Raw genomic sequence first — 14,111 nt, forward strand, 5'->3', positions numbered from 1 at the left:
AAATGGTGCACATTCAATGAGAAACAAGCCTTGTCAAGGAAGAATTCTACACAAGATCCTACTGACCTGGTTTTGCACCTGTGGTAGGATTGCTGGCTATTCCCTAAGAGCCAATCAATCCTCCCTTCTTCCTTTGATAATATAGCCTCTGAGTTTTAGCCAGACTCATGACTGTTTCACTAAAGACTATATTTTCCAGCATCTGGTGCATTTAGGTGAGGTAAGGAAGAAGTTTTGACTAATGGGATGTGGGCATAAATGATGTGTGCCATTTCTTGTCCTTGACCTTAAAGGGAAAAGATAAAAGAACCCTCCCCAGTTTCCTTCTCCCTTTCCTGTAGACTGGGATGCAGACATGATGGCAGGACCCAGAGCAACCATATTCAAACATGAGGTAGAAGCCCTCTGTTGAGAATAACAGAGAGTCAAGATGGAAGAAATGTGGATTTCCCTTATCATGGAGCCACCATATTAGCCTTAGACTATTACAGGACAGAAAAATAAACTTCTACTTGTTTAAGCTACTATCATGTCAACTTGTATAACAGAAGGCAAACTGGTATCCTAAGTGATATCCTAACACTTTGGGTACCAGAACTTTAACTTTAGTAATTTAGGTACTTTTTTCATTCAGAAAATATATATGGGGAAGGGGGGGTTTGGGGAGAGAGAGAAGGAAATTGAGAGAGAGAGAGAGAGAGAGAGAGAGCACACACACATACTACCTGAGATTTATTAACTAGGGACTTAGTGATACTCACCAAAACATTGGTGGTAAAGAACTCACCCAACACTCTGTAATGTGAACTATATATAACTTGCTTTATGTTTTTCTGTGTAATGAACTAACAGAGAAAGAATGATAGTTAGTCTTCCGATGAAATGGTAAGGAGCACATGCTCTGGAGCCAGGCAGCCCAGGTTAATGACCAGGCTTAACTACTGAGCGTCCAGTTTTCCCCATCTGCGGAAAGGGGGTAATAATTATTTCTACCTCTTTGAATGTTGTGAGGATTACATGAGATTATACAATAAAGCATATAGAACACTGCCTGGCTCATCCTAAGCACTGAATAAATATTCACTACTCATATAATTGTTAGTTCCACCTCACTAATTGGTCAGTAATGACACTCAAGAAATGTGGCTAATAGTTCCAGACTGCTCTTGGTCTACTTGCATGTTTCACTCACAGTCTTACCCAAGATGTCTGATCCAAAATGTTTACTTCTTGCCTTGAGTCCCTGGTCAGTGATATTTTTTATAAACAGAATCATAAAGTATTTTATGTCTGGCTTCTCTCATTTAGAATGATGTTTACAAGGTTATTTTATGTTGTAGCATATATCAGTACTTTATTTCTTTTTACGTACAAATTACATTCTATTGTATGGATATACCTACATTTTGTTCATTTTGTTTATCCATTCATAAATTAGTGGATATTTTAGTTGTTACCACTTTTGGGCTAATTATGAATATGTTGCTGTGAATGTTTGTGTGTACTTTTTCGTGTGGACACATGTCTTCAGTTCTTTTGGGTGAACACCTAGGATGAGAATTCCTAGATTTTGTAATAACTCCATGTCGAACAACTGAGGAACCAGCATTTTATATTCTCATCAGCAACCAATGTGAGAGTTCTAATTCCTCCACATCCTCTCCAACACTTGTTATGCCTATTTTTTTTTTTTTAATTATAGTAGGTGTGAAATCATTATGGTTTTGGTGTTAATTTCTATGATGGCTAACAAGGTCATACATCTTTTTGTGTGCTGACTGGCATATCCTCTTTGGAATAACATCTGTTCAGATTCATTTTGTAATTAGGTTCTTCATCTTTATGTTGTTCAGGTGTGAGTGTTCTTTATGTATTGTAGATACTACACCCATATCAGATATATGATTTGCAAATATTTACTGTGATTCTGTGGATTATCTTTTCATTTTTCCAATGGTGTCCTTTGAAGCACAAAAGTTAAATTTTTATGAAGTTCAATTTATCTATTTTTTCTTTTGTTGCTTATATTTTTAGTGTCATACCTAAAAAGGCTTTGCTTAACTTAAGGTCATAGAAATTGACTCTTATGTTTGTTCTAAGACTTTTATAATTTTAGCTCTTATACTTAGGTCTATGATTTTTTTGAGTTAATTTTCTAATATGGTATGAAATGGGGTCTAATTTCCTTCTGATACTTGTGGATATCCAGTTATCCAGCTCCTTTTGTTGAAAAGACTATTCTTTCCCCCACTGAATTGTCTCAGCATCCTTAGCCACATTGTTTTTCATTCTTCAAACAGCTAAGCAGATTCCAGCCTCAGAGCCTGTGCACCGTTAGTTTCCCTGGTATGGAACCCTCTCTTCCTGATTTTCGCTGGCTGGCTCCTTCTCATGCTTCGGGTCTCAGCTCAGAAAGGCTAACCCTGAACACGATGTCTAAAGCAACTATCTCCTATTCTCCTATTACCTCTCCATCTTCATTTTATTTTCTTCTTAGTACTTAACACTTTGTGAACATATCTAATTTTTTAATAGAGTATAGTTTTTTAAGTCCTTTCAGTGGATATATAGATTTTCAAATCAAGGTAATTCAGGAGTAGATAGATACTGAATATATAAACTGAAGATTCATATAATTGTTCTATATGTGTGTGTTGGGGGAGCAGGGAGACTGAGAGAAGGGCCTGTGGATGCGAGTGAGAAACAAGTGGGTGCTTTCCGGGTCAGTCTGGTTCAACATCAGAATCATCAAGGAGTTATTCCTAGACATTGGTCTTGGTAATGAGATTTTGGGGTTGGGATTTGACACCAAAAGCATAGGCAACATAAGCAAAAATAAACAATGGAACTACATCAGACTCGAAGTTTTTGTATAGCAAAGGAAACAATCAACAAAATAAAAAGACAACCTATGAAATGGAAGAAAATATTTGCAAGCCACATATCTGAAAAAGTGTTAATATCCAGAATATATCAGGAGCTCATATAACTCAATAGCAAAGAAACAAGTAACTCAATTTAAAAATGGGCAAAAAACATGAATAGACATTTTTCCAAAGAAGGCAAATGGCCAACGTGTACATGAAAGGTGTTTAGTATCAAAAAATATAAATCAAAACCACAGTAAGATATTGCCTCACACCTGTGAGGATGGCTATTATCAAAAAGTCCAAAGATAATAAATTTTGGTAAGGATGTAGAGAAAAGGGAACTCTTGTATATTATGGGAGTATAAATTGATACAGCCATCATAGTAAAAAACAGTATGGGGTTCCTCAAAACATTAAAAATAAAACTAATATATGATCTATCAATTCTATGTACACACACATACTGAAATATTATTCAGCCTTGAGAAAGAAAAATCTTGTCATTTTCAACAACATGAATAACCCTGGAGGACATTATGCTATGTGAAATAAGCCAAACACAGAAAGACAAATATTACATGATCTTACTTATATGTGAAATTAAAAAAAAAAAAAAAAAGTTGAACTCATAATAACAGAAAGTAGAATAGCAGTTACCCGGAGCTGGGGGCAAGGGGAGATTTGGATCGAAGGGTACAAATTTTCAGTTATAAAATGAATGAATAAGTTCTGGAGACCCAATGTATAACATGGTGACTACAGTTAATAACAATGTATTATATGCTTAGAAATTGCTAAGAGAGTAGATCTCAAATGCTTTCACTATACACACACAAACAGTAACCGTGAGGTGATAGATATGTTAATTGGCTTAATTGTGGTAATCATTTCACAATGTATGTATGTGTGTGTGTATATATCTATATCTCTCAAAACATCAAATTATATACTCTAAATATATACAATTTTAATTTGTCAATCATACTTCAAGAAAGCTGAAAAGAAAAATCATCATTTCATAGCTCTTACAGTTATAATTGATTCAGAAAGAATCATCAATTGGATTCTAAAATTAGTGAAAGTGTGATGAGGAAGTGTCCACCACAAATTACTTATTAATTACAAAGAGAAAAATAGTTATTTTATAGTAGAGAAACCTGTGGCCTTCATGATCAAAGTTCAGATCACAAGGAATGGAACAAATTGACAAGATGTGTCTCATGATATGAAGCACTGAAAAAAAGTATTATTACTCCTATGGTCATCCTGACAGAAATGCATTACCTGAATTTAATCATGAAGAAACCTCAGCCAAATCCAAACTGAGGAACATTCTACAAAGTAACTGCTCCATACTCTTAAAAACCGTCGAAGTCATGAAACAGAATCTGAAGAACACTTAGAATTTAAAAGAGACTAAAGACATGACAGCTCAATGTGATTTGTGATCCTAAACTGGATCCTGGACCCGAAAAACAAATTGTTTTTGCTACAAAGGAAATTATTCAGACAAAGACAAAATTCGAATAAGGGCTGTAAATTAGAAAATAATATTTTATCAATTTCAATTTCCTAATGTGAAAACTGTACTGTTATCACACTGTCAGAGAATGTCCTTGTTCTTGAGAAACACACACTGAGGTATTTAGGAGTAAAGGGGCATCATGTCTGAACCTACTCTCCAACGGTTCAGAAAAAAAATAATGTGCCCATACACGGAATGATAGAGTGATAAAAACAGTTAGATAATTGTCAACCATGCAGAATCTGAATAAAGGCAATATAGGGGTTCTTTGTATTCTTCTTACAATTTTTCCGTAAGTTTGAAATAATTTCAAAAGAAAAATTTCCAAAACTGAAAAAGAAGATGCGTCTCTTGCGACCCCCAAATCCCATACCAGGATCTCCACTTTGCCGTCTTCCAGAGTGGATGAAACATTTATGATTACTTGGTAAAATGAATTGGCAGAGTGCTTTACTCATTCTCTTTCAAGTGTTATGGAATTTTTTAAAAAGTAGCTACAATATAATTTTTAATTTATAATGTTAGATCCTGAGACAAACAAAGGTTTTCCAAGGAACAATAGGAAGCAAATATTGATCAACAGCTGACTGTAGGCTGGAACTGAAAGATACCCACCGCTAGGTCAGCCCTTCCTCTTGGAGTTTATTGCAGCTGGTGTAAAATGGTATTATGACCCAGAGGTAGCATGCTGGGGGTGGGGGAAGATGAAAAGGCTGCTGAAAACATGAATCATGAGACCCTGAAATTCCATACTGTTAATTAGAGAGTCTGGGCACAGTTAACACCAAAATGAATAGGCACTATTTTGCATTAAAAATTTTTAAAAAAGAAAATGTAATATTTATTTGTAATATAAACAAAGTCCCATTGCTGGTTAGGGACACATATATGTCGTCACACATTTTCTTTCATAAAATCATAAAGCAAAACTGGCCACTCTCTCGGCATCCCCTTATTTACACAAATCTAATGCATTTTTCTGGGCTTTTCTTTTTAAAATTAAAAGAGAGAAAGAGAATCATGTGCAGCATAGAAGCTTTTTGTCAATTTTTGACTATAGGAAAATTTTAATCTGCTGCCTTAAAGAAGCCCTGAAAACAAGCCCCGTGAGGCAAGAAGCAGTGGGGGCAGAATTTGACTTATTACTTTTACTTAAAATATTTGTATTATATGAGAAATTTCGAAAGAGTATTATATAAATTTTGAAAGAGTATTATATATTTTCGACATACTTCTAGTTACCTTCATTTAACTTCCTCCGTCTTAGTTTGGGGTTGAGGCTTACATCTTTGTAAACTTGAACATTGCATTTCTATTTCCTTTTGGCATGAACCTTGTAATTATACATTATATAAATATTTTTTTTCTCATGGATGGACCTTGAAGGCGTTATGCTACAAGAAATAAGACAAAGACAAATATCGTATGATCTTAATTTTTGTGGAATCTAAAACAATAACAACAACAGGCCAAAAAACCAAACTCATAGAAAAAGAGGTCAGATTTGTGGTTACCAGAGGTGGGCGCAGGGGTGATAGAATGAAGGTGGTAAAAAGGGACAAACTTCCAGTTACAAGAGACACATGTCCTAGTGATGTAATCTCCAACACAATGACTATGATTGGCACTGCTGTGTGGTACATGAGGAAGTTGTTAAGAGAGTAGATCCTAAGAGTTCTCATCACAGGGAGAATTTTTCTTCTCTTTTCTTTTATTGTTGTATAAGAGACAATGGATGTTAACTAAACCTATTATTGCAATCATTTCACAATATATATAAATCATACTATTATGCTGTACACCTTAAACTCACACAGTGATGTATGTCAGTTATTTGTCAATACTACTGGGAAAAATTTTTCTATTGGGTCAAAAAAAAAAAAAATAGAATCAAGGAGCTTTTCTGTGGTGCAAAGCTAGCCTTTTACATACTCTCCACAATGGATTGAGAGGTATATCTAGTTCCATTTACATCTCAAATTTGTAATGCTACAACACTAGCCTCTACTTCAATCAAGTTCTAAAACTGTTAGAGGTTCTCCCTTCCTGAACCAGTAGGTGGTCTGGATCCCTCATAAATGCCTGTCCTTGGATCAAATTGTATCTTTCTGTTTAGACCCAAGTTCTTCTTCATGAAGCCAAAGCTCAAATTGGCCCTGAAAGCACTTGGAGGCAGCCATTTGCTTTCCCTGAAATGCTGGTGATAGTCATTCTTTTTCCTCAGGAAGTTGTGAGTTCCTGTTGATTCTGTTGCACCTGGGATTTGAGGGGAAGTGGGTGAGCGAGGGGGAGAAAATGTCTGGCCTGCGTTATTCTATCTGCTGAGTTCCTGACCACCAAGGCACAAAGGAGCACATCCAGAGGGCTTTTTCTTGAGGTCAAGCGAAGATAAGTTCTAGGAACACAATCCAACTATGGAAATTTTGTCTTTAAGATTCTTGACCAATATTTTGGCTTTTAGGTCTTGCTTTCACAGAATAACTCCTTGGAGGAGGTTTTTAAAATCATAGGGTCATGAAATGAATTTAGTGGGCTACGACCATCAATTTTTTTAAAAAAAAATGTTATAGATTGTATTAGAATAGACAATATCAAAGTGTATTTAACCGTGGACTTTGGAGCCAGACCTGTTGAATTTGATTCTCTGCTGTGTGACCACTTGCTAGCTATGTGGCCTTGGGCAAATTGTTTAACTTCTCCATGCCTGTTTCCTCACCTGAATAATAATACACACATAATTCACAGAGTTACTGTAAGGATTAAATGAGTTAATATCTGTAAGGCACTCACTCACCTGGGTTGGGCTCAGCTGTCAAGCCTCAGGTCCTGCCAAGCTTGGCTTCTCACTGCTGGGCTCAGGTCTGCTCCACATGTGTTCAGTTTGGGGCCAAGGAGTAGTTCTTCTCATCACAATGTTAAAGATACAAAAGAGCAAGTCTTAAGGATTCATAAACACACTTGCTTCATGTCTGCAAACGTCCCTTTGGATGAAAGAAAAGGTGCAAGAGAGTACACTTCCACAATCCGACTGTCCAAAGCCAGTCACACGACAGAGCCTAACATCAATTAGGCAGGGAACAATAATCTATTCAACTATTGAGCAATAATCACATTGACATAGACAAAATAGTTTGAGAATCATTGCTTTGAAACAGAGGTCGGCAAACTACTAACTGCAGGTTAAATCTGATCCACCACCTGTTTTATAAATAAAGTTTTATTGAAACATAGCCATGACTATTTATTTACATATGGCTGCTTTTGTGATACAATGGCAGAGGTGAGTAGTCGCAACAGAGGCCATATGACCTACACAGTCTAAAGTATTTACCATCTGGCCCTTTACACAAAAAGTTTGCAGACCTTTATTTTAAAAATGAGAAGTTAAGGAATTGATGAGAATTCAGCATTAAATCAAAGTACATAGTCAATGCGCTCCTTCTATGCACCAGACAATGGCGAGTGCTCCATGACTTTGTAATTTGATTTGACAACCAATTCTCATCACTACAAGAAGTGAATACTTTCTGGTTTACAATAGTCACTGTGTGATGAGAGCCCCATCCTGCTCTGGCACTTGGGCCTATAACAGAGTCTCATTATTGGAATTCATACACCGACTTTCCTATTCTTGTCCTGTAAGGAGTTCAATATTGTGACTTTGGTTAAAAGACACATTATCTTTGGGGTAATGATCCTCAGGAACTTCTAAAAATTTAAGCTTAAAGATAATTATGCAATCACCTAAAACAAAGCAAGATATTTTGAAACTTTGCTGGACTCAAACCTTCGGAAACCAAAATCTTAGGTAGAAACCCACACAGTAAACTGATCTGCTTTCCTAAGGCTCCGAGTGGGTGGGGAGGGGACTGGGCTCAAGGCCATACCCACTGAGCTAGTGCCCCGCTCTCCCTCCCCCCGACACACACACATCACATTCCACTCAGGAGCAACGGGAGGATGTAGGGGATCCTTGGCAATTAGTTTTGCCTTCGTGAGTTTTCTAATGCTCCGGAGGATAATTTTGTTGTACAAAAAAGATTGCTTTGGGATTATTTTTCCTTGTAAGCCATATTTGATTTATTGGAGTAACAAATTTAGAATCCTACTTCTTTTAAGCTTTTAAGTCACTTTTTACATATCGTATTGTGCTATTTATAGGGAAAATGTTAACAACTTGCTTTATGGGAGGCTTTGATTAAGGGTTGATTCCACTTAGACTTAATTAATTAAACAACTTTAAAGGTTTTTAACTGCATTTATAAATTTAGTATGTTTGATGGGCTTTGCAATGACAGCTAACACTTACGGCCCTGACTGTATCCAGAAACTGTTCTAAACAATTTACATTGTTAACTCGTTTAATTCTCACAGCAGTTCTAGCAGATATCTCATTACCATTCCCGTTTCATATACAGGGAAACTGAGGTGCAGAGAGTAGTTCTCGCGAGGTCATATAGCTAATAATATCTGAACTACTTTGTAAACCACAAAGTTTGGCTCCAGGTTTGATCCAAGTTTTAGATCTTAACCCTCTTTCTTAGTTAGCTAACTATGAATTAACTGACTGAAAAGAACAATTCTTACAACTTCAGTCATTCTCGTGAAATTAATAAAATTAAACTTATAAGTATAATGTGACAGGATCAAAATTCTTTTAAATGTTCCATAATCGATTACAAACTTATTTTTGTAAGTCTCTTACAAAAGTCTCTTCATACAGCATATTGTCCTCTAAAGCAGCACATTCATTTGAACATTACAAGTAATTGAAATATCAAATACACACAGATTATTTACAAACTTAACAAAAAAAAATAATAACCCTTAATACTATGGATTTGATTTACTTCATCATCTCTGTAATTAGTTCAGACTCTCCCCTGGGCTGAAGATATTTCACCACTAAGGAAACAATCACATTCTCCCAAGATGTCAGGAATGTGTCAGCGAGTGAGCGCGGGGAGTGAGCCACAGGGTCCGTGCTGCTGAACATCTAAATAAGGACTGAAAATTGACCACTAAATTTGGCCCAGTGGAGGTCATGGTGACCTTGACTAGAGTAGGTTTTGGTGGTTTGACAGGACGAAAGTGTAAATTGAAAGGATCAAGAGAGAAGAGCTGGAAAGGATGAGGAGACAGCTCTTTGCTGTTAAAGGCACCTGAAAATTGAGTCAATAGCTGGAGGGAGATGTGGCGTCAGAGATTTTTTTAAAAAAATGGGAACTATATTATGAGTAAGTTGATAGAAATGATCCGGTTGATGGAGCGTGGAATTGGGATGGGGAACAAATTCAGGAGAAAGGCGAGTGATGTTAGGGGGTGGACCCTAGATTTGGGCTGTGGTAACTGGAGAGAAAGCAGAACAAAATGACACAGATGCTGGGAGATGCAGTGGAATCCGTGGAAGTTTCCTCTGGTAGCTTCTGTTTTCTCAGGGAAATAGGAAGCGAGGTCATCCCTGCAGGGTGATAGGAAAGGGGACGTTGGAGGTCTGAGGAGAAGGAAGATGCACAATGGTCCTACCGGAAAGCAGGAGAGTCAGAAGAGCAGGGGAATGCAGTGTGATTGCCTGTTAGCAGGAAGGGCCAATGACGCATGGAGAGGGTTAAAGCCTTGGCCAGACTGGATGAGAGCACCAGGCAATGAGCACAGACAGGAGAGAGCACGGGGCTGAGGACTGAGCCTGGGGGGCCGAGCTTACTGTGGAGAGAGAGCCAAGACCATCCGACCCATGAGAGACCTTACGGATCCAGAGAACTACTAGAATCAGAGAGTCCTCACTCCTCTGAACGGAGTTACTAATTAACCATTTTCAATACAAAGAACGAGATAAACAAACAAAACAGAAACAGACTCCTAGATGCAGGCAACAAGCTCGTAGCTGCCAGATGTGAAAGGGGGAGTAGAGGGGGGGGGGGGGCAAGATTGAAAATGTGAAGGGATTAAGAATTACAAATTGATAATTATGAAATAGTCATGAGGATGTAAAGTAAAGCATAGGGGATATAGTCAACGATATGGTAATAACTATGTATGGCGCCATGTGGGTACTAGATTGGTCAGGGGCCTCACTTCATAAATTATATGAATGTCTGACTACTGTGCTGTACACCTGAAACTAATATAAATTAACATTGACTGTCAACTGTAATTGACAAATCAAAAAAGAGGGGGAAAAGGTAAAAGGGAATAAGAGGCTCAAACTTCCAGGTATAAAACATCTAAGTCATGGGGCTGTGGTGTACAGCATAGGGAATATAATCAATAATATTGTGATAACATTGTATGGTGGCAGATGGTTGCTGGACTTATCATGGTGATCACTTCTTTAGGTATATAAATGTTGGATAACTATGGTGTATACCTGAAACTACTACAATATTGTATGTTAGTTTTATTTTAATAAAAAAATCTTAAAAAAATAATTATTAAGAGGATCAAGTTCAATAACTTACCACTTGGAGAGAAAAATGCTTTAGGTGTTACATATTCCGTTACCGAAATGAATGTCTGGTGCCTGCTCCTTCCAAGACAATTACCTATGTTTCCTGAAAGTCAAAACCACAAGGGACTCAAGTGAAGCCAAACACAGCTGTAGCTCCTCATGCTGGTAGCCTTTCCAAACCGATAAGTACGTCAGCTTTCATTAGACACTGGACAAGTGGTGGCTTCTAGTGATAATTTTTTGGTGGAATAAATTATCATTAGAGGTAATATATAGAAATTTTAATATCTGCATAAGGGAGCTAATTAAAAACAGGCAAACTGCATTTGCTGATAAAAAGTGTTATTTAAAAATTCCGGTTTTCTTTCTGATGCCAAATGATCTCAAGACAATCGCTCCTAGTGGGTCTTTTCCTCAGGTCAGTCACCCTGCCCCACCCCCATCCTGTCCACACAGATTCTGACTCAATGCCCTTCACTTTCCTTCCTAGGTTAGAGGTTTCAGTCTAACCCAGGATTTCTCAACCTCAGCATTACTGACATTTTGGGCTGGATAATTCTTTATTGTGGGTGCTTAATTTATTGTGGATAATTCTTTTTTGTCCTGTGCATTGTAGGCTATTTAACAGCAACCCTGGACCCCTCCTGCTAAATGCCAGTGACCCATTACCTTCCGCCCCACCAAAGTTGTGACAACCAGAAATGTTTCCAGAAATTGTCAAATGTCCCCTGAGGGCAAAATGGTCCCCAGTTGAAACTCATTGGTCTATTAAGATTGGGGACAGTGAGACCCACAGGTAACTCAAATTAGAGCTTCATATGGACTCTCCCATGGCAACCCTGACAGTGTAAATTAAGTCTCTGGTAGAACAGGACAAGATTTGACAACCTCAGAGGTGAGAAATTAGACACTTTCTTTTCTGTACAGAATGTACAATGAGCTGGCTAATCCTGCTTCTAAAAGGAAAAAAAAAAGAACGCGTCCTATTTCCAACTTTCTCACCAATTGCTGTGAAGAGTCCCAGGAGATGGTAATTCGTTATGAACTACATGAACGATACAATGCACAGAACTTTAGAATTCAGGAAATGTGGAGAGAGAAAGTAAGAAAGAGGGGGAGGTGGAAAGGAAGGAAGGAGGGAGGGAGGAAAGAAGGAAAAAACAAAGAACCGGAGTGTAAAGTAGAAGTTCAAATGGTTGAACTATGTGCCTTTGAACTTTGTATAAATTCAATGAAGTACCAAGGCTTAATCTATGATAGCAAAACAATGCCTGCATTAAAATGCAAATCACCCAACTTTCCACTGCCTACAGGATAAAGTTCAAACTTCCTAGCCTGGCACTCAAGGTCCCATCAGCCCTAAGAGTTTGTAACCTGTTCCCACTGCCTACGGGAATGCTTCTTTCTATTCCGTCTGGTTCACACACATTTCTGTAGACACTTTGCGGATTCCTACTCCTGGGTCTCTGTACACACATGTACTCCATCCAGCCACTCCAATATTTCACCTTCAAGACCTCGGCAATTCCCACCTCATTCACTAATTCACTCACTCTGGCACACTTCGAGACTGGGATAGAGTTGAGAGTAATAGTTAACGGCTCTGCAGCAGTCCCTAGGGACCAGATGCTGTTCTGAGCAATCTTTTCTTTGGATGCAAAAGAAAAATTCCTATCCCCGGGGCTACCCCCATGAAACAGAAGTGGACCTACTGGGGGCCAGCCGGTGTCTGCCATTGTAATAGTGGCATTTGGTTTCCTTTGCCTTTGAGAGCAGAAGTGTGAAGACCAGAGAGCCAGCCAGGAGAGAGGCGGGGTGAAAAGTGGCTTGTCTGGTTCAGCTGAGGGGACAGGGAGCCTGGGGTAGGGTGAGGGGAGCTGAGCGCAAGTCATGGAGTGTTGGGGGAGGGTTTGTCAGCTCATGGTGACCTTCAGGGTTGGAGAGAGAGGGGAAGAGGAAGCACATTTTTGCTGCTCCCACTCAAGGCTTCCTGAAGGCGGGGCCCCCTGTTCTTTGCTGCACGTCACGCTTTCCTCTGGGCGCATGCTTAGCCACGGCTCCCACATCCCCACACACGGGCGGGTGAGGTCCAAAGCCTGCGGCACCCGAGGCTCTGCTAGTAACTCTGTCCTCAAATTCTTCTGGACACTGAAAAAGAGACTTTGATTCATATGCTGAGACTTTGGCTTCACAGTAACTTCATTTCCCAAACTTGGAAGCAAGCTCCCCAAAGAGCTGGGCCAAAACCTGGGCCCATGTGAACTTCCCGAGAGTTCCTGGCTTCAATAGCAGGATTCACTTCAAATCCAAATTGCCTTTTTGAATACAGAACCATCTCTCCTCAGCTTCCTTTCCTCTCTCCTCATTTCCCGTTTCCTCTTCTCGCTGTCTTCTTAGCATTTGCTCAGTTATCGAAGCACTGCGGTGCTACTTTCAAGAATATTCCCAGGTCAGGCCAGTGGAGTGAGCCCCAGCTTGAGGGTTCTGGGGAGCCCGCGGCCAGGTCTCAGTTCTCTTCCCGACCTGAGCAGCAGAAGCCATAACTAGTGTCTCTGGTGAAAAAAAATATTCTTTCCCGGACCCAGTTTTTGACTATTTTCATCTTCCCAAGACATCCGTTCCTCTCCTTTTCCCAGATCCAATCAAAGTGGTATCGGAAAGCAGAATAGAGAATGGCCGAGAAAGGAGATTTTGGATTCAGACGGTCCTGTACTTAACTCTCAACACCATCGCTTGGACTAGTTGCTTAGTTTCCCCATCTGTGAAACGGGGACAATGACAGCTATCTTGGAGGAGTGCTAGGACTGTCCAATGGGACAATATATGTGGAAAGAGAAGAACGTGTTATTCGTTAGAATTCCTCTTAGGAAGGTAGAGCTGTCTTTTTTGAGAAAATACTTTGCTAAGTGCCTTTAGAAGTCGAAATCGACATCTTTAGGGCCAGAGGTGGGCAGGACACTCCCAGCAAGACAAAAGGAGGATTTTGTTTGCAACTCCGGGGAGGAAGTAGGGGGCCATGAGAGGGCGGAAATCCTGTGCTCCAGAAGTGACCCCTCCCCATGGCACACCTTCCTTCCACCAAAATCTCGAGTCAGTTTACCAAACTCATGGAATACTTGAAGTAATGAGGCAAACAGAGAAGGGACTGATTCTTGTCTCCAGGGACCCGAGGGGCAAAACTCTGACAGCATTTTGAGATGAGGGACATGGAGGCAGGAACATCCAAGGACAGAGGACACGGGACCCTTCCGGGAAGGGGACTGGACCA

Source organism: Pteropus medius, unplaced genomic scaffold, assembly GCF_902729225.1.
Source record: "Pteropus medius unplaced genomic scaffold, Ma_sr-lr_union100, whole genome shotgun sequence".
Taxonomy (NCBI): Eukaryota; Metazoa; Chordata; class Mammalia; order Chiroptera; family Pteropodidae; genus Pteropus; species Pteropus medius.